This window comes from Aricia agestis, chromosome 5 (genome assembly GCF_905147365.1).
Source record: "Aricia agestis chromosome 5, ilAriAges1.1, whole genome shotgun sequence".
NCBI lineage: Eukaryota > Metazoa > Arthropoda > Insecta > Lepidoptera > Lycaenidae > Aricia > Aricia agestis.
In genome coordinates this window covers 5,428,711-5,454,693 of record NC_056410.1, presented here as the reverse complement: position 1 = coordinate 5,454,693, position 25,983 = coordinate 5,428,711, and the positions used below count along the sequence as shown (strand labels likewise).

Below are 25,983 nucleotides of genomic sequence, written 5' to 3'. Positions count from 1 at the left end.
TGTGGAAGCATATTGCTCAGATTATGGACAAACCGAAAAATGTTATTATGACAAAATTGGCACCACCTGGCACATACTATAAGATGACGAGACTGGGCACAGAATTGCAAACATGACGTTTGAAATAAAATTTTGTGCTCTGATTCGCCGTTCGGACCTTTTATTAAAGGTATCTAAGAATAACTTTAGGTACCGAAGAAGTTCTGTAATGACCAGCTTTAGACATAATCTTCAGTCTTCACTTTTAAAATCGTAACAGAATCATGGAAAGCAAAGCCACGCTCTTATAGCGGGCATATTGCGCATCAATTTTTATTTTGTCATTTATATAATATGAAAAAGGTAAGAAATATAGCCTATAGAACGGTAAATAGAGCAAGTGATAAGAGACCGCGATAAATCGTTATGGCCGCCCTGCTTTCCTATCGCTTTGTATAAAGCTTTTAGGCACGCTTCACACAGACCGATAATGATCGCGGTTATGGCTTCTATTCAGGCTTCTCGCTCACGTACGACAAAACAGTTGTTAGAGGAGAGACAAGAGTACATAAAGTTGCGGCCACTATGAAAACATCTCATATAGAAAAACTGCCCCGCGAGTCGCGACACATCTGACTCAATCTCTTCGACAGTTTTAACACACTTATCAGACTGAGTCAAAACTGGCTAGTGGCTAAGGACTGTCGTGTATTACTTAGGTGACCGCTAAACCTCAAACCGCCTCAGACAAATAAAAGATCTAGGAATAGGCTGACCGATATTCGGCGCTTAAAAAGCACTAATTGTAATACTTATAGTCAAAATCAGGGATTAACCATATCGCTGGCTTTGTCGCTAACTATATTCTTTCGGCGATATTTTACGATGGAAAACCTTCTCCTTTATACCTACTTAGTTACATCTTTTTCCTAGCAACCTTACTTACAAGTCCAGCTAAGCCATTTATTAAATCTCGCTAACTACAACGAATAACCGGGTTTAGTTTTAAGTTAATCTTTTATATCATGCCGGAGACATGACAGGAGAAATTGAGATTAATGAGAGAAAAGGACAAACATTTGATAGTTCACCATGATACTGTCGTCACGACTCGGTGTAATCCAAAGCTTTTTATAAGCTTTTTATGAGCTTTGAGTAGCTTAAGTGGGTCGAGTACAAAATAATTAGAAAGCTCCCTATCGAACGACTTTTACCATCGATTTGTTTTATACTTTCATATCAACTTAAATGCTGCTAAAGTTATAAATAATTGTGAAAGTGTTGCGGAGCCGAATTATCGGTGAAAATTCAATAAGACATGATATTACGTAGCTATTAAACAAATGAAGCGGAACATCGAAATTGAATAAAAAAAGAAGATTTATAATAACATGGCGAAGAAACGCGTTATGTGGCGACTGATTTGACCATGTCTTAATTTTTTTAGTTTTATTTTCTTCAAAGAGTTAAACGAAAATTTGCTGCTCATAAAATGCAAATAACATTTTTTAAGCACTGCCTACCTTTTCACATTTGCTTAATCTTACTTAAAGTAAATAGCTCTCCAAAAACCCAACTTCTGAATAATAATTTAAGTGACATTATCTACCTTATATTATATTGTACATGTGATTTATTTCATATTATTACTGCAGTATTAATGGTCAAGCATCAGTGCCCCTTGACACTAATCTAAGGATGATAGATATCATCACTTTTTGTATATTCCAAAGTAATACGAAATTACACGTTATGTATGCAATGGGGCAATGAATTTAGAAAGTAATTTCCTGCCAAGTGTGTTTACAACATTATTTATGTAATAATTTCATTGTTTGGAGTGTGTAAAGTAATTATTACAAATATGTAATGTATTTTATATTTTGTACATTCCATATTTGCAATGAATGATATTTATAGCTACAAAGTATGCCTTTTTGGGAATCGTAAAAGTTCAATTCCCAGGGAAAAGCAATTAAAGAGCCATCAAATTCACATTTGTAGAGACCGAATATCATAGTAACTTTGGCATTTTTCTTTTTCGACTTGTGTCACTTTTCCTAAGTGGTTTGTTGTAAAAGTGTTTTCCCAAATGCAAGTGGACCAGACACCTGCTTCCTAAAGGCCGAGGCCTTTTTAAAAACCGGCCAAGTGCAAGTAGGACTCGCCCATGAAGGGTTCCGCAGCAGCTTTTAATTTCATAGAAATAAATAAGGTTTATTTCTATGAAATTAAAAGGTTTTTGATTTATTTTTATATTTCAGTTGATTTAATGAAAGTTAAATTAAGGTTTACCATTTATGACGTATAAAAAAAACTACTTGCTAGATCTCGTTCAAATCAATTTTCGTTGGTAGTTTTTATGGTAATGTACATCATACATTTTTTTTAGAATTATCATGCCCCTACTTTAGAAGTTAGAGGGGGGGGGGGGCACATTTTACCACTTTGGAAGAGTCTCTCTCGCAAACTATTAAGGTTAGAAAAAAATTATATTAGAAATCTCAATATGATTTTTGAAGACCTATCCATAAATACCCCACACGCATAGGTTAGATGAAAAAAAAATCAGCTAAATCGGTTAAGTGTTTGGGCGTGAAAAGGTCGCAGACAGACAGACACACTTTGACATTTATAACATTACATTAGTATGGATTTATGCGCGTTAGGTCGTGTATATTTCTAGAGTCTAGACAAAGTGCCATGTCATATTTCAATATCGTGAACAGCCAGGATGAGCGATGCCTAGCACTTTCAAAACTCAAGAGACATCGTAGAATATTGAGTCTATGTTAAGTAGTTTGATATACGACCTCTTTTCTATTTGCTAAGTTTTCGATAATACAATTACTTATTTAAATCGATGGAGTGTGAAGGTTTTACAGCTCTTATACAAGTCTACCTAACTTATCTATCAAGTATGTGTGTCTTTAATAACTTAGTCCATAAGACAGACAAATACCGAAGATTCCAAACGTGTATAATAATATAGAGGCATATCGGTATTGGAAAAATGTTTTGGACTTTCATTATATTTTATTATCTACATTATTTTTTTTTATGAAATAAGGGGGCAAACGAGCAAACGGGTCACCTGATGGAAAGCAACTTCCGTCGCCCATGGACACTCGCAGCATTAGAAGAGCTGCAGGTGCGTTGCCGGCCTTTTAAGAGGGAATAGGGTAATAGGGGAGGGTAGGAATGGGAAGGGAAGGGAATAGGGGAGGATAGGGAAGGTAATAGGGTAGGGGATTGGGCCTCCGGTAAACTCACTCACTCGGCGAAACACAGCGCAAGCGCTGTTTCACGCCGGTTTTCTGTGAGAACGTGGTATTTCTCCGGTCGAGCCGGCCCATTCGTGCCGAAGCATGGCTCTCACACGTATGAATTGTGTGAATTTGTGTGGGTATAATGAAAATAGCTTGCAAAATATGAATTTTTTTTAGTTAAACGCGTATGATGATAATGATGTTGGAGAGCGAAATGAGTTAAAGTTAATAAACGTTATTTGCACAGGTTTAACGCCGGCGTGCGATTAGACGCGGTGTGTTACCGGGGCCTGGGAATTCGTCCGCCTCGTTACTGCCATATTTGTGTAAGCCATCTCTATGATTAGGTATACTGTATACATCGTCTTTGATATGAGTAGTGATTTCGAGAAGTTAAGAGTTAAATAGATAAACGTTTAAGTCTGACTTGCGCTGGTTTGTTAGTGATTACTAAATATTTACGTTGTTTTAAGTTTCCTTGATTAATCATGTTTTCTCTCATTTTATCTTCATCTATAGAAGAAAATTAGAAAACGTATTCATGTATAATAATTTTAAGTACCTATGTTAAGTTCAATAGGTTAATCCAGATTGGCCCACGTTGAGCTAAATGGCAAGTTTTATTGATAGTCACAAAACGCATACGAAATTAGAAAATTAAATTCTAAAATTTGGTTTCCACGCCAAAATAAACACACAAAACCTACGTGGTACATTAATTTAAAAAAATGCAATAAAAAGGTTTCTTCGTTTCCAGCAAGGGTGTAAAATTAATTAAAATTTTCATATTTCACGACGCCCATGGTTTACATTTTATTCGCACAAAGGTGGATCTCGCAACACGATAGCCCTTGCAAGAGAAAGGCGGACCGTAGTCCAGGAGTTGAGCGTTATTTAGTGCGGCTATCTAGATTTTAATATTTCAGAAAAATTTATAGTGTAGTAACTACTTACTAGTTATTTTCATAAAAGATTTATTACTCGAGATGGCTGTAATTAAATTTAAGAATGAAGATTCGATAGTGCTGTAGCTATAGATGACGGAGATTTGAAACTGCATACTCAATAATTAATTCTACTTAAGCCGCATACAGAATTAGTTATTAGTTTATTATTTATTACTAAATCTGCATTGTGACTTTCACCTGAATGATTAATGAATATCTTGGGTAAGTATAATATAATTTTAGTCAACTGTATAATTTTCTTCGAAATGTTGATTGAAAACTACTATTGATAGAAATTCTCGTAAATCTACAAACAAAAGAAGATTCGCAAATTCATTACATAAGTAATTATTTTAAATATTAAATACAAATAATTATTGTCCTTTTAAGTTCTACACCTATAAACATACTAAACACACATTACTTGTTAGCTTATAATATATCTGGAATACCTAGATTACAATGGTATCATTATATCAACAAAAGGCTAAATAAAACAACGGTCAGCCCTCAGACTATAGTACCGGTTCACAGTACAATGAACAAAAAAGCAAGCGGCTCTATCGAGGCCAATGACCCCGTGCTATACCTTACCACAGCCCTAATTAGTTCAAACGAAGGGAGTAGGGACATTTTGATCTAGTTTTAAAATTTACAGAAAAAATATTATAGGTAAGTCCTTATAATTTTATTGTCGTAAGATTTTGTTTTTTCTTTTAATTCGAGAACAGGAGTTGATAAAAAAATTACGGCCAAAATTTTTCAGTGTTTTCATTTTTAAAGCCGATGCCGGAAGCTTCTGAATTTAAATAAAGCTTAGGCCAAACCTACGCGACCAGCCTACCTAGTATACGCCAACGAGATATCTCACTCTACATGTTTTCTCGATGTTTGATGGTTTGTCTCTTCATCTCTATTCACCCTAGCATGACAAACATTTTTTCTCGCGTAGATCTATCATCGAAATAACACATGCTAGGTAGGCTGGCGACTGCGAAGCGGAGCGTCAAGTTGTCAAATGTGTGTTTTGTATACAAAAAACACATTTGACAGCTTGACGCTCCGCTTCGCAGTCGCCTGGTCGCGTAGGTATGGCCTAAGCTTTATTATTTTGTCAAATGGAAATCCAGACTTATTTTTGTAAATTTAAAAAGGAAATCATAAAGCATTCCAATTAAAGAAACTTAAACATTTTTTTATTTGCATTCAAATATAATTTTCACAACAAAAGCCGTTTAATATCACTCACGTCTAACTGCTGTGATTTACGGCGTCGTTATTTTTGCCGTTTTTATTGTCATTTGAATAGCTCGTTAACTTTCGCTGGAGTACAGTTACTTGCCGATGACGTACTCGTCAGCACTTTTATGCAGAACCTACATTGCCTACACATGCTCTGATTAACACGAAATTATACATTTTGAATAGAACATAGAGACTAGAGACTAGAAAAAATATAAATAGCTGGTGAACAAAAACACGTAGGTAAGTATTGTGTGTATTTTGTTATTTGTACAAATACAAAATATGTATGTAAGTATTATTTTTTTGTAAATTGTTAACTCAACCAACTTCGTTTTTCTTATGAATAATATTTTACTTTTTACTTTTTAGGTATTCTCTATATTAACAATTATTAGTCAGCATGAAGAAACAGAATTTCATACAAATTACATTTTATATTAAGTTTTGCATTGAACTTTAGAAGGTCAATGACCACTTTAGGTCACTGAAGGAATTTGCATCCTATTTGGTATTGCAATTTTGAGTGGCTTATTTGTGGCACATAACCATGCAATGATCACAGTTCACACTTATCGAGACAGTGCTCTCGGCCGAGCACATCCATATAAAACATACCAAGTACTTGGCTGAGAGCACTGTCCCGCGACTTTACTCGGTAAGTGTGATCAAGGCAAAAGGAATTTTCAGGAATAAGGATACATTGATATCGCGGTCGCGTAACGGATTGTAGATCAGTGTCAGTACAAGTAGCACGGGTGCACACCGCATACTAGCTTCCAACTTATTGTGATCTTTATGCTGTAGGTATTAAGGTCCTGTTTAAGGTAAAATTATCTGAATCGCAGTATTGTATAGAGTTACCCGCTATGGTGCACCGCAAAAACTTATTAAGGACGACTGCGAAAGTAATTTATTAGATTTATAGAAGCTTGTACCTCATACAATTTCCTCTTTATATAATGCAAACGAGCAAACACATCGCCTAACGAAAAGTGAAGAAGGTGAAAAATGAGTCTATACTCTATTCCCGCATCACTGGAGAAGTCATATGAGTATGTTGCCACTAAACAATCACTAATTAGACTTTTAAAAAAGTTTTCACAATCAATAAAAGTATATTTTTAAGTGTAGGTCAAATAATTGATTTCGCTATATTTTTTCTATTTATGTATACAGTGTGTTAGTGTAAAAAAAAATGCCGTCTTCATACCCATATGGATGCCCGGATCGGCAATTTGAATGGACATGAACTATGAAGACGAATTTTTTTTTGAGTTCCCAGCATTGTTCTCATAGAAAAAGTTGTTCATTTCGACGGGCTCATTTGATAACGGAGTTTACACTAACATCTTGTATAATACTTACCTTCATAATAATTTTTAATAAAAAAAAACAGGCACGTGCAGAAAGTTTTGACGGGTCCGTTTTGTGTGCCACTATTAAGAGGAGTCCACACCGCCGTTTTTCCATACAAACGTTGTCCCCTGTTTCCTCCCTGGATAATGCCGGTAGAGCTATGATTTTTTTCCTGAATATCTATATCCCACTATAAGCATAATTTAATATTAAAAAAGATAAGAACGTCCAAAAACCGAAAAAAGTGACCAGATTTTCCTCTGTGTTCAAACACCCAGAAAAAAAAACTGGCTAGAATATACAAAAAAAAATAAAACATAGGAACACAGCTCATGCCTTGCTTTAATTCTTAAAGAAAAAAGTATTATATATTAAATCGGTTAAGTTTTGGAGAAGGAAACAGCGGACAACGAATCGAAGATTTTCTGTTCTTTTATTAAACTTTTGTTGTGTTGTCTCTATCGCGCTCTGCGGTGGGAGACTTGAGATTGGTGAGACAGCAATACATTTTCAAATACCTATTTTTAATTTCTCTAGCCCCTGGTGTATCCTCTTATGGGCGTTCAATATCGTCTCCCGAAAACTTAATAACTCTCTTGACCCTCCTACTCTATCCTACTCTACAACTTAGAGGGCTTTAATCTGATACGGCTGAGAAGTTTAAAGCTTTTGAGAGGTCAAACGTACTTACGAAATATATGTACCATCGAGGAAATTGATTCCTAGGCAGTTGACAGACCAACGTCATTTGGTCAGATCATGTCAATTGTGATCTGTCGGCTGGGTTTGACGTAACGCGACCAAACTATGTAGGTCCCCCATCTGCCTAGGAATCAACTTCTCAGATAGTACCTAGGTACCTACTACCTACGTACAATTTGTTGAAAGAAATAGGTGACATGAGAGAAATTGATTCAAAGGCAGACAGCTGTGGATCAGTGTTATTTGGCTGCCCCTTAATCGGTATCGGAGGCCCAATCCCCTACCCTTTTCCCTTCCCTACCCTCCCTTATTACCCTATTCCCTAAGGCCGACAACGCACCTGCAGCTCTTCTGATGCTGTGAGTGTCCATGGGCGACGGAAGTTAAGTTACCATCAGGTGACCCGTTTGCTCGTTTTCCCATTTCCATTCGTGCCGAAGCATGGTTCTCCCCCGTCAAGACCTTTATTATGTCAAAATCTTCATTTAATTACAGTTAACTAATTAATTATTCGTCGTCCTAAAGGGATTGTTGAACTTTAATTTAGATTTTGACGTGAAGTATAATAATTTATTGTCAAAATTCGTAAAGTAATCTTTAAATCCCAATACGGTATCCGTTACATGCTAGTAATATCATAATATTAATATATTCTCAATAAAGCGTTTAATATTGAATCTAAGCCCTAAAGTCTACGTGTACCTGCATAATATAATCTTATTAGCAATTAGTCAAGCAATAATATCGAGCAAGTTTATTAGTGTGTAATCCGAGCATACGATTGACGAATATCTGTCAACTGTAATTATGCCTGTGTAAGTGATGAGCTGATTATATTAATATATAGCTAATCTCGTAAGGTTATTATTTATTAACGTTCTACCAGTAATATAGTAAGAGAATTGTTTGTTCGATTGCACTGAAAGATCTGAGAGGACATACAGTAAAGAAAGATTATAATATTGTACTTTGACCGTATTTCGATAAAGTTCAAACTTTTTCAAAAATGGAACATTCTGATTCATGACTTAGCTCTAACAGAGTAGACAGAATGATAGAGTATGCCGACTTAGAACTGATGTTGAAATTATTAAATTTGACGTATTATGACGAAAATCGTCGCTAGGGTTGTTATCTTTTTACATTATTATGAATTTAAAACTATGAAATATTCGCTGGACGTGTTCCTCTTTGGTCGTATTGTTGTTTGTGTTTTGGCACATGCGATTAAAATTATCAGAATCCAATTTTGAAATCTTTATTTTTAATATTTAAAAATTTATTATGTCAGCCAGCGCGAAGCACATTCCGTTCATAATCCTAGTGAAACCCGACGAATTTGACAGATATTGAAACCTGTCCGTCTCTTTGCAGTCGAACTACTGATCGTTATGTCTATTGTGGCTCTAAGGTACAATAATGTCACAATTGCTAATTGGTATTATTGCTTTAAAATTCTCGTTTTAAGTAATAAGTAAAGATGTCAAATTATTATTGCCATTCCAATTATTTTTGTTTTAAAAAGGAGAAATGTCGAAATATGCAAAATTGTAACCGTAAGCAATGAAGTTAATTCAAAGTTAATTTTCAAAAAGTTAATATAAAATATGGGGGCTTATCATCTTGTACATAAAAATAAGTTTAGTATAAGTTTGTTATATAAGTTTATGACCTAGTACAAAATATCAAGTCAAAACTACTTACAGTTAATGATCGCACATAAAAAATGTTCATAATATGTAGCAACGTTACATCACACCGTTAAAAGTAAAACCAAGGCCGGGACTCAGTTAATTACACCTTAACAATAAGATAAAGAACTATTTCTTCACCCAGCGTTTTCATCATGCGTTTTTTAGGAGTTTCAATTAGTGTTTTGTTTCATAGGCCATCGAAATTTCGCTAATTACGAAATATTCTATTGGAAAATATTTAACGGTAAACTATGTATTTGTAGGAGTCTAGTTAAGAAGAGTCGCAACCAAAACGAGCAGAGGTATAAGATAGTAACTAACTAGATAGCTATAATATGGTTTTCATACTGATGCGTAAAATCATCTAGGTATATCTTAAATCTTATATATAAAATTCTCGTGTCACAATGTTCGTTCCCGTACTCCTCCGAGACGGCTAATTTTTTCAGTGTTAGATAGCCCATTTATCAAGGAAGGCTATAGGTTGTATTTTATCACGCTAAGACTAATAAGAGCGAAGAAATAGAGGAAAATGTGGAAAAAACGGGGAAAATTATTTGAAAGGGCTAACTTGAACGCGCTAATCTCAGGAACTACTGGTCCGATTTGAAAAATTATATCAGCGTTAGATAGTCTATTTATTGAGGAAGGCTATAGGCTATATTTTATTACGCTAAGACTAATAGGAGAATGTTGAAAAAACGGAGGAAATTATTTGAAAGGGCTTATCTTGCGAACCATTGGAGCAATTTTTATGTTATTAGGCACAGATAAGAAGTTGACCAAGTGAAGGATCATAGGCTATCGATTTTAATCATTTTTTCAGTGGCTATATATTCGTGCGACGCCGGGGCGGGTCGCTAGTTTATTTTATAAAAATTTCAACATTTAATTCTTGTATATTATATTTTATTGACTTAATTGGGTCTTCATATTGTGTGTGAATAAGAATAATTGATAGTACAAGGAAATTAATAGCTATTTGTCCACGAATAATAAACTATTTGTATAATTTAAGCCTTGACAAACATGGTGGCGTCTCAAGAATGACTAATTGATGGATTTCCGTTATTCAAGTAAATTCGTGTGGATGTCTACATTTACAAATTTTATTATTCGATATACTATTATTATGGACTGGTCAGTAACGGATTAACCCTTAATCAAATTAAGCAATTGCCTAGGGCATCACGTCTGAGGGGGTACCAAATGAAGCACAAAAAAATCCGTATTAGGGCATCACGTCTCACTCTCACATCTCAAAAAACCAAACCAAATAAGTTTGGAAGGAAAAAACTAATGTTTTAGGCGGTAAAAGTTTAAAGAACATTTCTAGTTGTCACTTGTCATACGGATAGGGCGGCCCACAAGCGTGGATTGCTTAGGGCATCAAGTAGTCTTAATCGGTCACTGGGACTGGTAGTTATCCTAATTTCTGTGTTTTATCCTAATGTTAAGTATGACTGTATATTTTTTTAGACACACTGTTTAGTCATACTTTACAATGAGATAAATGATAATAAAGTTGGCAAGAACTACTTGAGCGTTCTTTAGAGCTAATTTCTACGTGACGCCTTTTTATTTTCATCGCTTTCATTGTTACTGTATATTTTCCTTTACGCTTCCGTACGTACTTAAGTGCATTTTAAAATTCCTTTGCACAAAGATACAGCGCTTTCGGACTTTTTTGTACGCTTCAAATGCCCCTAATAAAGGTTCCTTTTATTGCATTGTAAGTGTTAATTAAAAAACAAAGCGCAATAGTTCCATTACGATATCTTTCAGCTCAACTCGGGCGGAATTTCCGCGCCTCTCCAGTTAGTCAGGAAGCGCCGGAGGAGTTCAAACATATTATTTAAATAAACATTTTACATAAACGCTAGTTGTAGCAGAGAAACTGATTCATAGGCTTATGTATTTGATCGGGGTAGAGAGTAGACATACCGCGACCAAATATCTGCGGGGCCAAAATGGTCGCTATGGAGAATCATATTTTGAATCATAATATGATTCATATTTTTAAAATCGCAAAATGGTCACTCTGCTTGCAATTCATGTCTAGTAATTCGTACTTCGTCAGTTTGACAGTTTTGACAATTCATTTGCTCAATTGATTGAGAGGAATAGCTAAAGCCTAAGGCTGCGTTTCCACTGAAGCAGAGCGGAGCTTAGCGGTGCCCGAATTGACCAATCACCATGCTCGAAATCTCCGCTCCGCTTCAATGGAAACAGCAAGAGCGGGGTGGAGCGGAGCTGAGCGGATATTCATAGAAACGCAGCTGAGCGAGGCGAAGCGGTGCGGAGGACAACGGGGTGCAGAGCGGAGGACAGCGGAGCGGGGCGGTGCGAAGCTGGGAATATCCGCTCAGCTCCGCTCCACCCCGCTCTTGCTGTTTCCATTGAAGCGGAGCGGAGATTTCGAGCATGGTGATTGGTCCATTTGGGCACCGCTAAGCTCCGCTCCGCTTCAGTGGAAACGCAGCCTAAATGTGACCATTTTAGCCCCGCTGCGCGCTGGTCAATATCTATCAAAAGTCACGTCTGACATTATCAATTCTATCGGTATGGTTTTTACCCCCAACAAAAATGTGGTATTATAACTTATAAGTTTTGTATGTCTGTGTGTGTCTCTATCCGTTGCTTCGTAGCATCCAAACGGGTGGATCGATTTAAAAAAATAGGCATCTAAAAAGTTTGAAAGATTTAACTTTACGGTAAAATGTTAATGTTAACGTTAATTTACTACATCGATGTTTGTGGATAATAATTAACACGCCATTGGCAGTTAATCGTTTAACCACAGATTATTCTAATAAATTGGTAACATGCTGCACTGAAAATGTAGAGACTATTTTAGTGAACATAATCCGTCATAATTTTGTTACTACTATAAATTGAAACATTATTTTTATTTGATTGAATTTGTATTATATAGAATATTTGTAGCGTGATCTGACTACAGGATTAACTGTTGGTATTATTAAGTAAAATGCGAAAAATAAACGATGAATAAACTTTAAAAAACTTATACCTTTATTACAAATCAATTATTTTTGGAATCATCCAAGTACGAGTTTAAAACTGATCACTATGATCATATTTCATAACCACAGGCGAAGTTGAAGAACGAATAGTTGGGTCTTTGCACATTCTTCAGTACGTGAGTTCGATGAACATTGTTCGAATAAAACTTTGGTATTGTTTCGAGCTCTCGCGATACTTTGGTGAAGATATAAAATGTGGGCTTAGACTTTGTGTAAACTGCATCGTGCCAAACGCGCAAATGCTTTGGTAACTTTTATGTGCATTTATTTTAACCTAGGATAAAAAAGGGAATGTTAGGTTTCTAACTAGCAGTTTCTGAGTTGTGACTTGTGACGTCATTTATTACATTGTAGGTCCTTTAGATACCTATAACCTATTATGTGAGGTGCTACATTTCGCGCCTCTTTCGAAACTGTTCGTCCATAGAAGTTTACCTGAAACCAAAAAGAAAACTGGTAACACATCAAATTAGAAGAGTATAGGACGTGACCGACAACCAAATTTTAATGGATCCATCTCACGGATGACGGACGTGAGTCAGACATTTTTTATTCGAAATTCGAAACAGTAGACGAGGAGTCTATTATCTTTGGTAAAAACATTTCGCACAATGAAACCATAGAGTTTTTGCCGCGGGTGTCATCGCGAATCAGCCGTCGACGCCATGTTTGAAACGTCACGTAACGGCGCGTTCCGTTATACGGTTAAAGACCTTATCGGACAATGAATATTTACATTTCGTTCCGTAAACGTATCATCCATAACGCCTGGATAATTCGGGCTTTTAATGTTTGTTTTATTATTATAATGGTAAACGTAAAAATTTTGTTAATCCGTAGGCATTCCCACGATCGAAATTCCTTTGTAATTATTACGACTTCGGTGTTAAAATGCCCGTGAAAAATTAGCTTTCTTGTTCAACGCGGCTAAGCTCAACTCGGATATTCGGTGCGGACCGCAGAAAAACTATGTAGGCGAGCTAGGTAATTACGCTTGTAGAAACTAAGTGACGTTTTTGCTGACCCTACTTTCCTTATCTTTATGCAATTATGTGGAGCAAGCCTTTTTATAGGTTATTATGTTAATATGGAACTGGATATAAGACGTAATCTAATAAAAGTGTAAACGTATTTGCTCAAACACAACTTTTTACTGACCGGTCATCAAATATTGAGGTTGCAGGTAATATGCGTATTGCGAAATGCCGGTATTTTCCTAGCAATTTTAGATTCGAGAGGAACTAACGTTGGTCTCAAGGCTTGCATCCGTGAGGCGATTGTAACTTTAAAGGCTCGTGTAAACAAGGACAACAAATTGCGACACCATCTTATCAACTTTATTACTTAGCAATAACCAATAAAGATCTATCGGCGTCTATGTGTAAAATAAATGTAGCAAAAGTGACATGGAAAAGGAAAGCAATTTAAGTATTTTTTTTTTACATTTTAAACACTTTATAAAACTCTAAATATAATTTATTACTAACCATGTGTAGCAGCCAGCAGGTTATGTAAAAAAAATAACATTCGAATTGAATTGGCCTAAATCGTTTTATTTGTAGTCCTTTGAGCACAGTCGTGGTGTGGACCGTGGCAAAATGAATTAATATTTCGCATTTGTAAAAATGTATGTCTGTGGCTAATGGAAAATCAATACTGTGGTAATTACTGTCCAATTGTTTGCGTTATCTGTTATCATGATGTATGTGGGTCCTTTGATGATTTATCAATATTAATTTCTGCTATTTTCTATTACCGCATAGCTGGCGTAGCGTACTAATTTATTACGGAACAGATAAAACAATATAATAGTAGCATAACCAATACCGAAGTTTTTTTTTCGTTTCTGAATCATTGATACCTAATACAATAAATATTTGAGATTAAGACCTAATTGTTTAAACAAGTAGAACATTTTTAGGAATATTCGTTTGAAATCATTAAATGATTTTGATGAAATGATTTGAAGATTGATGAAAAAATTTATTAAAGTTTTAATAATAATCAAAAAATTGAATGGTTATTAAGTTTTAATTAAAACTTTAATAAATTTTGAAGATGACAAAAACATTTAAGACAAGAGCTGTAATACTGAACATAACTAAGCGTATCAAAAGAAGCGTAGAGACTCGCGTATTTTAGGCTTGGCCAAACTTTAGATCAAGGACAAAATGATTAAATGCATACCGTCACACATGAAAAAGCAAGATAAAAAATCGGCCAAGTGCGAGTCGGACTCGCGCACGAAGGGTTCTGTACCGATACAGCGCAAAAATAGGCTAAAAATTGTGTTTTTTTTTTGTATGGGAAATGTATATTTTATTTTAATATTATTATTAAATATTAAAGTACACATATAACAAAAGAATGTGTGAAAAATTCAAGTGCCTACCTCTTGCCAATATAGATATAGAGTGAAAAAGGCCGAACAAAATCACGTTTGTTGTATGGGAGCCCCCCTTAAATACTAATTTTTTTTCAGTGTTTGTTGTTATAGCGGCAACAGAATATATACAGATTCTGTGAACATTTCAGAAGTCTAGCTAGAGCGGTTCTTGAGATACAGCCTGGAGACAGACATGAGACAGACAATGAAGTCGTTACTACGTTTTAAAATATAATGTACCGTTTTTACCCTTTGGGTACGGCGCCCTAATACGAATGTAGACGAAGGTTATATGCGTTCTTTGTTAGTTAATCGATAATTTAGTCCGACGCGTCTGCAAATAACGATTTTCTTTATTTGAATCCAGTGTCGTAATTTTCCTTATATTATCAATTGGAACGGGACAAAACAACCTGTAGACTGTTTACTTTCTAGTCTGTTAAAAAGTTTCACTTCACAACGCGGTTTTATAAAACCACAAGTACTTATTATTAAGCCGACTTCATATTTCCCGGGTATTAGAGACGCGATACACTTCCATTAAAAATTTTTAATGGAATTTTCTCTTGCGTTATTTAGATACAGTAGAAGGCAATCGTTATTATTAAGACATATTTTAAGCCAGTGAACATTTGGAATTCAAACGTTGCCTGCAAATTAAGAAAAGATTTTTCAAAATTATTATAACACGGATATCATCCTCCTTCATCTTGTCCTCATTTATTTAATTTTAAGGATATTACTAACATTGCCGATAACTAAATAGTAATTAAATAATCTTTTAGACAACCACGATCGTGAAATTTAAGTCCACTCAACAGACAATTCACCCTGGAGTTGGTCTCCAGGGTGAATACCCGTGTCAAACCCATTAGCTGATCGTTCTCAGCAATCTCCATCTTTCTATAAAAATCTTGAAGATCTAAAAAAATAAAAAAAAACATTAAAGACTATCATAAACTGATATACACGGTATGGCCAGCTATCTATAAACCTTGTAGTTCAATATTTGTAGAATAAGTATGTAAAAAAAAAACGATACTTAACAAATACTTATCATTAAAGACTTCAGATGATCCTGAGAGCTTCGCTCATATTATACATATACGAATATAAGGAACAGTCCAAATCAAAAGTTATTCAGTACAAAATAAAAATGAAATGAAAAGTTAAAACGCCCTCCATTTAATATGGAAACTGTATTTTGGAGTTCATGCAGAGCACTTTTCCAAATGGACGAAAAAAAATATTTACTAGGTACGACTAGATACTAGATAGTAGATACCAATTACCAACTACTAACTAGATATAATAAAGTTTAATAATAATAATATGAGTAGTATAAACTATAAAGATAGTTTTGAATATTATCAATATCAATGTGAAGTTAACGAGATATTTAAATCATGAAAAGCTTTTGAGTTACGTTCATTTCCTTGTTCATATTTAAAAAAGTAAAATGCAAAAAGAAAAATGTGACGAGATCAAAATACCAAGCCACCAAGCAACGGTCATCTGTCACTCCCGGATTATCCCGAATATATGGGCGGTAAAAATATATAGATCGGAAAACGCCAACATAATCCTTCTGTCGCGTTGTCACTATTAATTATAAAATATTTCATTATATTTTTAATTATTCTCATGTTGAAATCAAAGGGTTGAAAACAAAGAGATTATAACCCAGGAGCCAGCGATAGCCAGACTTTCGTCATTTTATGAAAGCTGAATCTATACGTGGGAGAGCCATGCTTCGGCACGAATGGGCCGGCTCGACCGGAGAAATACCACGTTCTCACAGAAAACCGGCGTGAAACAGCGCTTGCGTTGTGTTTCGCCGAGTGAGTGAGTTTACCGGAGGCCCAATCCCCTACCCTATTCCCTTCCCTACCTCCCCTATTCCCTTCCCTTCCCTACCCTCCCCTATTACCCTATTCCCTCTTAAAGGCCGGCAACGCACCTGCAGCTCTTCTGATGCTGCGAGTGTCCATGGGCGACGGAAGTTACTTTCCATCAGGTGACCCGTTTGCTCGTTTGCCCCCCTTATTTCATAAAAAAAAAAAGCTGAAAGAGGTAAGAACGACCAGCAACTACAGAGTAACCGCGACCGAAACTCCATCGACCATAGATGCTGCTCGTCCTTACATATTTAATAGGGGTTTTAAACAATAAACAGGTAAACTTTTAACTTTTATAAAATGGCGAATAAGTCCGGCTGTCGCTGGCTCTTGGGTTAATGTAAATGGCAGCTTCAATTTGAAAACGAAAACAAGCCCACAGTGTCGTCTGTCTTTGGAACTTAGCAAAGCAATTTTCTCTAATTACTTCTAGTAATTATTGGTATCTTAAGCGGCCTTTGCACTAAACGATTACAGAGAAACAAATTATTCGTCGATGAATGCCCAATGCCCATGATCTACGTAGATTGTGTATATAGACATCTTCGCAATCACGTTGTTATATGGATATCCATCTTAGCTTGTGAGCGCCTTTAAGTGAAAGTATAGATTCTTTCTAATTTCTAAGAAATATTCAGACTATCAAAGTATATCATCCACATCTAAAGCGCTACTTGAAACGTTAATTTAAACATTTCACAAAAAATTACGTGAACACCATGTTATGAAATCGTTCATAATCATTTCGGTCTACTGAACACAGCTACGAAATCACTCAAATAAATTACCGTTAACTAATAAAAGAAATAAGAATATATTGATCTTACGAGATCACGCCCACAACTCCGTTGCGCCAAAATTCGTTTATACGAACCGTATTATATTTTTCCGGTATAAAAAGGATCCTATGTCCTTCTCCGGGACTCAAAGTATCTCCATACCGAATTTCAGTCAAATCAATTCCTTGGTTTGGGTGTGAAGAGGTAACGAACACACAGACACACTTTCGCATTTATAATATTAGTATGGATTCGTCGAAATATCCATTGAATAATCTGTACGTAATGGACGTAGGAAGTGAGTAGTTACTAGCTATCTAGCTAATGATCTAACTGTCCCCAACTGAGAACATCAGATTGACCACTGGTGGTCTAAAGTAAGAAGAGCAATCATCTGTCAGCTCGCGGTCAATTACCTTTTTATTGCTAATTTACAGTAATATCAGACACAGATTTGTGGGTCGGTTGTACCTAAGTTTGTTTCTGTGAGGAGGAGGATGAAACACCTATTCACCTTCTCCTCGACTGCCCTGCTCTACTACAGAGCAGGAACAGGCACCTTGGTCGCCACGAATACTCGTCCACAGAGGAAATTCGTGGCACCAACTCCAACATATCGTTCAATTTATGAGCAGTATTGGGTTGGGGAGGATACTCTAGTGCGAAGGAGTCACGATAGATCCTCATGGGTCGCTGTGACGTCAGGGCTACAGCGACCTGCCTTCTTTAATAAAAATAAAAAAAATATGTTTGTTAAATATCATGCCATCCCTCTCGTGATTTGTATAAAATGAGAAGGATAGATAACATAATATTTAACTTGGATTAACTATTACACAGATCAGTGATATAGATTATTATTATTATGTAAGTAAGTAACAAAATACCACTAAAATTTATAATATTTCCAGTCTATTCTATCATACAAACTTACATTATTAAATTGATGAACAAAAACTTGCTCTAGATAAAAAGACAAAATCCTCATTCGAGATAGATTTCACCGGAAGCGCTATTAAAATGGCCGAATAAAACAAACGCGCGCCTCGCAGCTGACGTCATATGGGAGTCGGATTTTTAAAAATTGACACATGTCAGGCAACGGCCAATGGATTTATGACAGAAGTGATTTTCATAAAATCCAATTGGTACGTAAGTTTAAAAAATCTGATTTTCTGAAAATGTACACAGCATATTACCTTTTTTCCATTAACTGGTCACTAATAATAATTTAGAGGTAAGGTGGGATTTCACCAATCACACATAAAATTTCGTTTTTAAAACTTTGTTCCCATTGAACGCATCATGCGGCGACGTAAATCTCGTTTTGTTTCAAATGGATTCCACAATCTTCTTTTAATCGCGATTAATAAATCTAAGTTCACGTGACGTCACGCGATTATTTTACATGATTTTATCATTTTGGAGCCTTTTCACGTTATTTTATCAGCAAAATAGCAAGAAACCATACATAAACTGATCCGCCATGATACTACACTGACAGGACTTGAACGGGTTTTATGAAGTGAACCGCGAACATTGGGCGTTCAGAAGATAAAACTCGGACTTGCTGTGAACGCGTTTAGTTTATGTTGGTGAAATGCAATTCGGTGTTATAAACGCGTTTACACACGTTTAGATCTGGTTCAGTGTGCACTAAACGCGTTCCGTTTCTTTGGTGAAATCGCCCCTAATTCTAAACCATAAAGCTCTCTGAAAGACATAAGCTGTAAAACGGCGAAGACTCTTGACAGATATATGACTATTCATGACAGGAATATGGTCTATTGGTGTAATTAATGACATGGGCTACACTCTGTTATCACAGAGAACTTTAACGCCTACGAAATAAGGGCTAATCCCATTAAATTTTCAAGCTAAAATAACTATGGCCGGATTATAATGCCTCCCACATCGGTTTCCCTGATGGTGACCGAATTAATGGAAACCAGGCCGGCTAAACAGAAGAATATTCTCTCGTAACCGAGAGAGACAAATTCGACTTTTTATCAGCCCACCCGATGCGTAGATCATCTCTCTTATCAAAGAATCATAATAATAATATTATAGTCTGCATTATTTTGAGAACCAGACTTAGCTGGCCCTAGACGAGCAATGTTATTGTGCAATATCACATATCACAATTGTCCAATAAACTGTTCAATAAAGGGCATTGGGTAACTTTGTATGGACCTGTGGCGTTATTTTTTTTCCAGCGGCCAGGGACTAAACCAATACTATTTTGTAGCACTATATTAGAGAAACATATATTAGTAATAAAAATTATTCTAAGTAATATCGGAGCTGAGCTATAATTATTTTAGTATATTTATTTCTGCACCTTATGTTCACAAAATCAATAGTAATTAACGTTACTTTATGGAGATGTCCTTAAAAAACAGGTGTAGAAAGGGTATATTAATATGTTGGATATATATTTATCACTAGCTATTGCCCACGACTTCGTCCGCGTCAAATATGAATAATTTTTCATACATATTTTCACATTGGGTTTAACTCTTGTCCGACTAAAATATAGCCAGAATTGAGACTTCTTTCTCATGTATTTCATTAGACAGTGGTTTTCAAAGGGCCGGGTGCAATATTAGGCAATTGTAATTATTGTTCTTGTGTAAATTAATGTGTTGTGGGTAAAATGACTCTAGGGTGTTGTTCCCATAATATAATGTCCACTATTTAGCGAATTTTGGCCATAATTTGGTAGTATAATATAATATATTCTGTGCCATAGTGCACTATGAGTCATACCTGCCGAAAGATGGCGTCTAGCGTCATACTATATGACGCTGGACGCCACCTTTCGGCAGAATTTTCAGTCTAGCTTTTAATCTACTTCTCGGCTCATTATAGAAGTACAGCTGCTGCAGGAATGTTGACTACTACTGTATAGAATATTAACTTACTTACACAATATATATATATAAAAAAAACAAAACGGCCCTCTTCAAGAAATTCGAGAAAAAATGGATTTGCATTTTTTTGCAAAAGAAAAATAAATAGTTAAAAAACTCATTAAATGACGGCGCGTAGTTGTACAGTTCGACAAGACTTTCAAATATGAAAATGTAAATGATGTCAATGGGCGCTGCTGGTAAAGGAGAACTGTCATAAATGACTTTTTTGTATGATAGAAGCGTTAGTTCCTTTTCTCGCCACGTTCATATACAGCCTTGTCGAACTGTATGTTGAATGGTTAAGTCATTCTTCTAAAATGTACGAATAACTAAAATTAAAAATTAATGTTGTAATGAATAATTATTATGCTTGTATCAATATCTACAGGTTATAACAAAAGTAAGTGATAATTCTTTTTTTATATAAAATAAGCGGGCAAACGAGCAAACGGGTCACCTGATGGAAAGCAACTACCGTCGCCCATGGACACTCGCAACATTAGAAGAGCTGTAGGTGCGTTGCCGGCCTTTTAAGAGGGAATACGCTCTCTTCTTGAAGGTTTGCAGGTCGTATAGGTCCAGAAATACTGCTGGTGACAGAGTTTTACAGTGCGCGACAGAAAGTTACGCGAGAAACGCACGGTGGAAGACTGCCACTCATCAAGGTGGCGAGGATAGAATATTTTTCGCGTGGGACGATTGCGAAAAGTTGCAGGTGGTATAATTCCGAACAATTCCTCAGAGCACTCCCCGTGATACAACCGATAGAGGATGCAGAGTGAAGCTACATCTCGGCGTAATTCCAAGGGGTCCAAGCTGTTTAAAACACTATGGTAGTCAGCAATTCGAGCGGCCCTTCGTTGGATACGATCCAGAGGGAGCAGTTGGTATTTTGGCGCTCCTGCCCAGAGATGAGAACAATATTCCATATGTGGCCGAACCTGCTTCTTTTTTTTAAACGGGCTTTGGCCCACCACACATTCCCACCACTGTATCTCCTGTATCGCCGGGATCGACAGCGGTATCCAACCACGAAAACCCTTTGATATGATCTCTTGAACGAAATTAATCAGAAGAAAATAGGAGGAGTAGGAAGATGAAACTGCGCCTTGTAGAGGTGTAGGCGTTGGTCCGGACTGATGTACTGTCTCGCTCGGTTGAGAACACCAAGCTTCTTCGAGGCTAACTTGGCCTTACCCTCTACATGATATTGGAACTGGACTTCATTCGATATGCTAACGCCAAGTCTTTCAATGCTAGGGGATATGGTTAAAGATGTGCCCTCAAAACGAGGATGTACGACCATTGGTGACTTTTTAGCGGTGAACGCGCAGACTTGTATCTTAGCGGGGTTGAATTGGCCTAAGTTACGTCTACCCTATTCAAAGACTTTCTCCAATGAATTATCTATTTTAGACACATGTTCGTTTCGACTCTCAATGACATTTAGCCGAGAAATATTGGGGGAGCCGGTATATATAACATCACCTGTACTATCATCCGCATAGTAATGAATGCCGTTGGTCTGTAACATATCATTGATATGCAGTATGAATAAGGTAGGCAATAGCACACAGCCCTGCGGGACACCATCACAACAGACTGAGTTTCCGAGCATTCGCCGTCAACTACGACCTTTATGCTTCTGTCTGCTAAGAATCTTTTTTGTGATTTGGATGGGCAAGCGCCCTGGCGTAAAGAGTTTCCCCATACAAAAACGAAAAAAAAATTCTCTTTCAGCGCTACTACTTCTACAGTAAACTTAATACACGGGACTCATACACAGTACATACACTAAAGTATTATCACTTAGTTTTGTTATACCCTGTATACTAATATTATGAAGCTGAAGTGTTTGTGTGTTTGAAAGTGCTAATCTCAGAAACTGCTTGTTCGATTTGAAAAATTCTTTTTTTTTTGGATAGCCCATTTATCGAGGAAGGCTTTAATCTAATAAATAATGCAGTATTTTTTTTTACTTTACTAAGTATTCATGTTATGATTGAATTTACTTTTAGTTGAAAATACGAACTTAAAATGCCTAATATCTCGGCTCCGATATAGTTTAGCTATATGTCCCCCATAATAAAGTTTACTCCCCTTGATATGTTCTTTCATAGTATGCTGGTTTGGTGAGTGGCCGCGAGATTTGAAGATGACGCCAATATTACCCAAACCCCATTGAAGCGTGAACAATTAAATTGCTCGTCTAGGGGCCCGCTTAGAAATGACATTTAGTTTTTTTATGAGTTTATCTTTTCAGTAGCGTTGTTGACTGGTTAACTTTTTGACTTGGAGCAGACTATATACGTCTATGGGTCATGCCACAACACTGCATCGCGGTGTCGCAACGCAAAGACAACAATGTAGGGACATTGCTGTGCAATCAGCAATGGCTGTTTTTGCGATACGACATACGACGCCACAACGCAGTGTAGTAGCCTGGCCCTATGCCTTCAAGCTACCGGAAAACGGATGGTAGACGGATACTGTTGCTGTCGTAATCAGATACTGTCTCCGTTTTTATCGCTTCGTGGTAGCACAGGTGATAGAACTTAGCTTCTCACGCTTAAATGCATGCAATTTAAACGGTCGTGACACCTTCAGAGATAAATAACTAAAGTCAGGTCGCTTGATAGAGATAAATTTTAAAACACTAACGCTGCTCTTACAATCCCGCACAAACACACGTTTTCATTCGTGTGCGTCTGAAAGAGACAAGCAGTGTTAGGTTTTGTTCAAAATATCTTTACAGACGATAATTGGTGATTGGATACCATAAGGCCGAACTGAATAACAGCAGAATTTAAACTACGGAACCCTAAAAAGAAGAGAAGTCACATTTTTCAGCTTTATTTGCGTTATATCTACAAAAATCAATTTTATCATTATGTACACTACCAGGAAGTGCCAATTTCGAAATAAAACATTTTCCAATTTCAATCATTCAGTAAATGCATTAAGAAATTTCATCTGAAAAATCACTCATCATCAAATAGAAAACAATAAACGTCATGAACTGGCACTTTTTAATTGCAGTTTAATTAATGAGTTAATTGATACAGTCGCTCGCCGAGTTAAATTGAGAACACGGTAATACCACAGTATAAATATATAATATACAGTAGTTTAACATCATACTAGACCACTTGGACGGACACACACACATATAGCAGATTTCAGTTAACTTTAAGCTGTAAAATAATGCCGTAGACATTCACACGTGCGTAAGTTTTGTCCCTGCGCGGCGCTGAGAGAAGACTGAGACTCGGCGGACTCGGCGGTACCAGCCTAGTAAAACTGGCCGAGATTTTGTTGTGTGCCGTACGTGGCGACGCATTGATACTATGGCGCACACATACAAGCCGCGCGCGGTGCCCTTGTATGAAGATAACTTACTTCCCCTCCTTTTACTATGACCTAGGCGCTCAACGCGCGTTTACACTTTACAACTATGTATGCTCGTCTAGGGGCCCGCTTAGAAATGACAATTTAGTTTTTTTATGAGTTTACCTTTTCACTAGCGTTGTTGACTGTAAGTATAAGTTTTATTCGCAAAATCTCGCTTTAGCATGTATACGGTCTATCTACATATATGGCGTCCATTATGGACTTTTACTAGGGATTTAACAGTGCATTTGACATTTTGTTATGGTTAAAGTTACTTCCCCCCCCCCTCCAAAATTGCAGTCTGCGACCGCGCCTGATTACTTTACTGTGTGTTGTTTATACTATGGTAATACTCTCATTACTCCACCTCTTAATTAATCACTTGCGGCAAATTTAAATTTATTACGCGCCGATAACACGGCAAACTTATAATTATGAAGATTAATTTGTGTTACAACTTACAAGACAAGATTCTATATAAGAATATCAATATCATGTACGGTACCTAATCAAAATATGTATGTATATTATCGAGGTAAAGTAGGTAACTAATAATTCTCATCACCGAAATGTAGGGTAACATTCGTTGTTTAGCGTCTTTTTAGAAATCGGGAGAAGTGATATTGTTTTTTTTGCCTTTGCCTTAGAATCCGGGATCAGGTAATAAAAGTCATCGTTTCACACCACGTTCTCAGCTAATCATCAAATCATCAATGTGATATTTTTCTCGTTTAGCCTTTCAGCTCTAAATCCACTAAACGGATACAAATGTAAGTACCTAACCAATTTAAAAGATGCACATTTTGGCAGTATTGTGGTCAAAATATGTACGATAAATATTTTTACTGCAATATTTTTGGCATCCTTACAATCCGCAGAGCACTAAGGTTAATGGTGATAAAAAATTGCAATAGGTAGTCCTTGGAGATGCTAAAGGCGCCTTTAAGTCGTACTCTAAACGCACTCTATTCCCACAATAATCAGCTTGTTGTAATGCAATTTCAATATTGCTAATTTGGTAGCGTTAAGGTTCTGACACACCTGTGCTTTGCGTGTTTGGAATATTCTCCAGAGCACTTGAATCTAATGGCTCATTAATGTAAAAATGACGCGAGTCGACACTGAATATTCGTATGCGTATTATTGTAATTTTAAGACCGTATTTCCATAGACAAATTAATGCATTATTTACTTACTAGTATAAACTATCTGCTTTTACAAAATTTAAAATTCTCCTTTCTAACATCGAATTCACGACACGATTCTACCTGGCAACGCCTCAAAATCTATTGTCTCTGGTCGGGAAATTTTTACCTGCACTGTTTCGCTATTGATCTTAATTAATTCCGGCAAGTTTCTCTTTGCATAAGATAACTGCAAGTCAAATCCACTATTATTCATTAAACTGCGGAAGTTGGATCTAAACAAACGAACTGCTGCCAAGAACTCTCCAGCTAGGGTTAACAGTTAGGTTTAATAACTTTATTAGCTTCAACTTTTAGTTACAAATTACAATAATAATTAATAATTATACATGACATAATATCAGTTATCAGTTATCACATACCCTACTTCAATTCAAGATTTAGGTGTTTTATTATTTCATAACTTAGGTACTTATGCATAACTTTTAGGAATGCAAAAATTACATAGTTTCAAGTAATCGCGGTGTTTTCCCAATGTTTTCCTGTTATGTAACTTTCTCTAAAACTAAGGTTTAAAATACATATTAACAATATCTTCATGTTCTATCTTCTACGTATTGTACATAGTACTAAATACTCTATCTACGTAGAAATTAGAATGCTTAGTAGGTACTATAGTCAATATACTCATCAAAAAGAAAACGCATGCCGAACACTCGCTTTCAATCTGTCTTTAAATACGAGGCCTCGCCAGGCAGGCGGCAGCCCTGCTTCCTGGCCACTCAAACAGAATAGTCCAGTAATTAACACGAATAACAAAGGCGGCCGCACAAAGCTCTCCCTTTGTAAGTTAAACTTTTTACAATTCCTCGAGTGTGGTAAGAACAAAGTAACACAAACAGCCTGGAAAACACGTCCACGTTATGCGTCTAAAAATTTTGAGGAATGGCCCTCGAAGCCTGCGGGAGAGAACGTGAGTTTGAGGACAGTCGCTAATATCTCGGGGTTAGATTATACCGTGACGTCCCGAATAATTACTCCAACTTGACGTCGTAAAATTTAATTTTTCGTACGTTTATTCCGTAATATCTAAATTACTCATTTGAGTCAAACTTGCTGGGTATAACTTTGCTCCAATTGAAAACATCTTTATTAAATATGGAATGTTTAATTAAATAGAATAAAACATTTTCAGACACTACATCCTCCGCGACTCGTAACTTTTGTGAAGTTT

The 25,983-nt window shown here is 36.3% G+C and overlaps 1 protein-coding gene across 10 annotated transcripts in view; it reads right to left on the bottom strand.

Moving 5' to 3' along the window:
- Positions 1 to 25,983, bottom strand: part of LOC121726768 (fasciclin-3) — a 170,714-nt gene that overhangs the window by 128,874 nt on the left and 15,857 nt on the right. The window contains exon 2 of one of the 10 annotated variants that reach the window (XM_042114260.1): positions 12,630 to 12,671. The exons of the other annotated variants lie outside the window; for them this stretch is intronic. The gene's annotated coding sequence lies outside the window, so the exon portion shown is untranslated. The remainder of the gene's footprint in view (positions 1 to 12,629; positions 12,672 to 25,983) is intronic. 10 annotated transcript variants of the gene reach the window in all.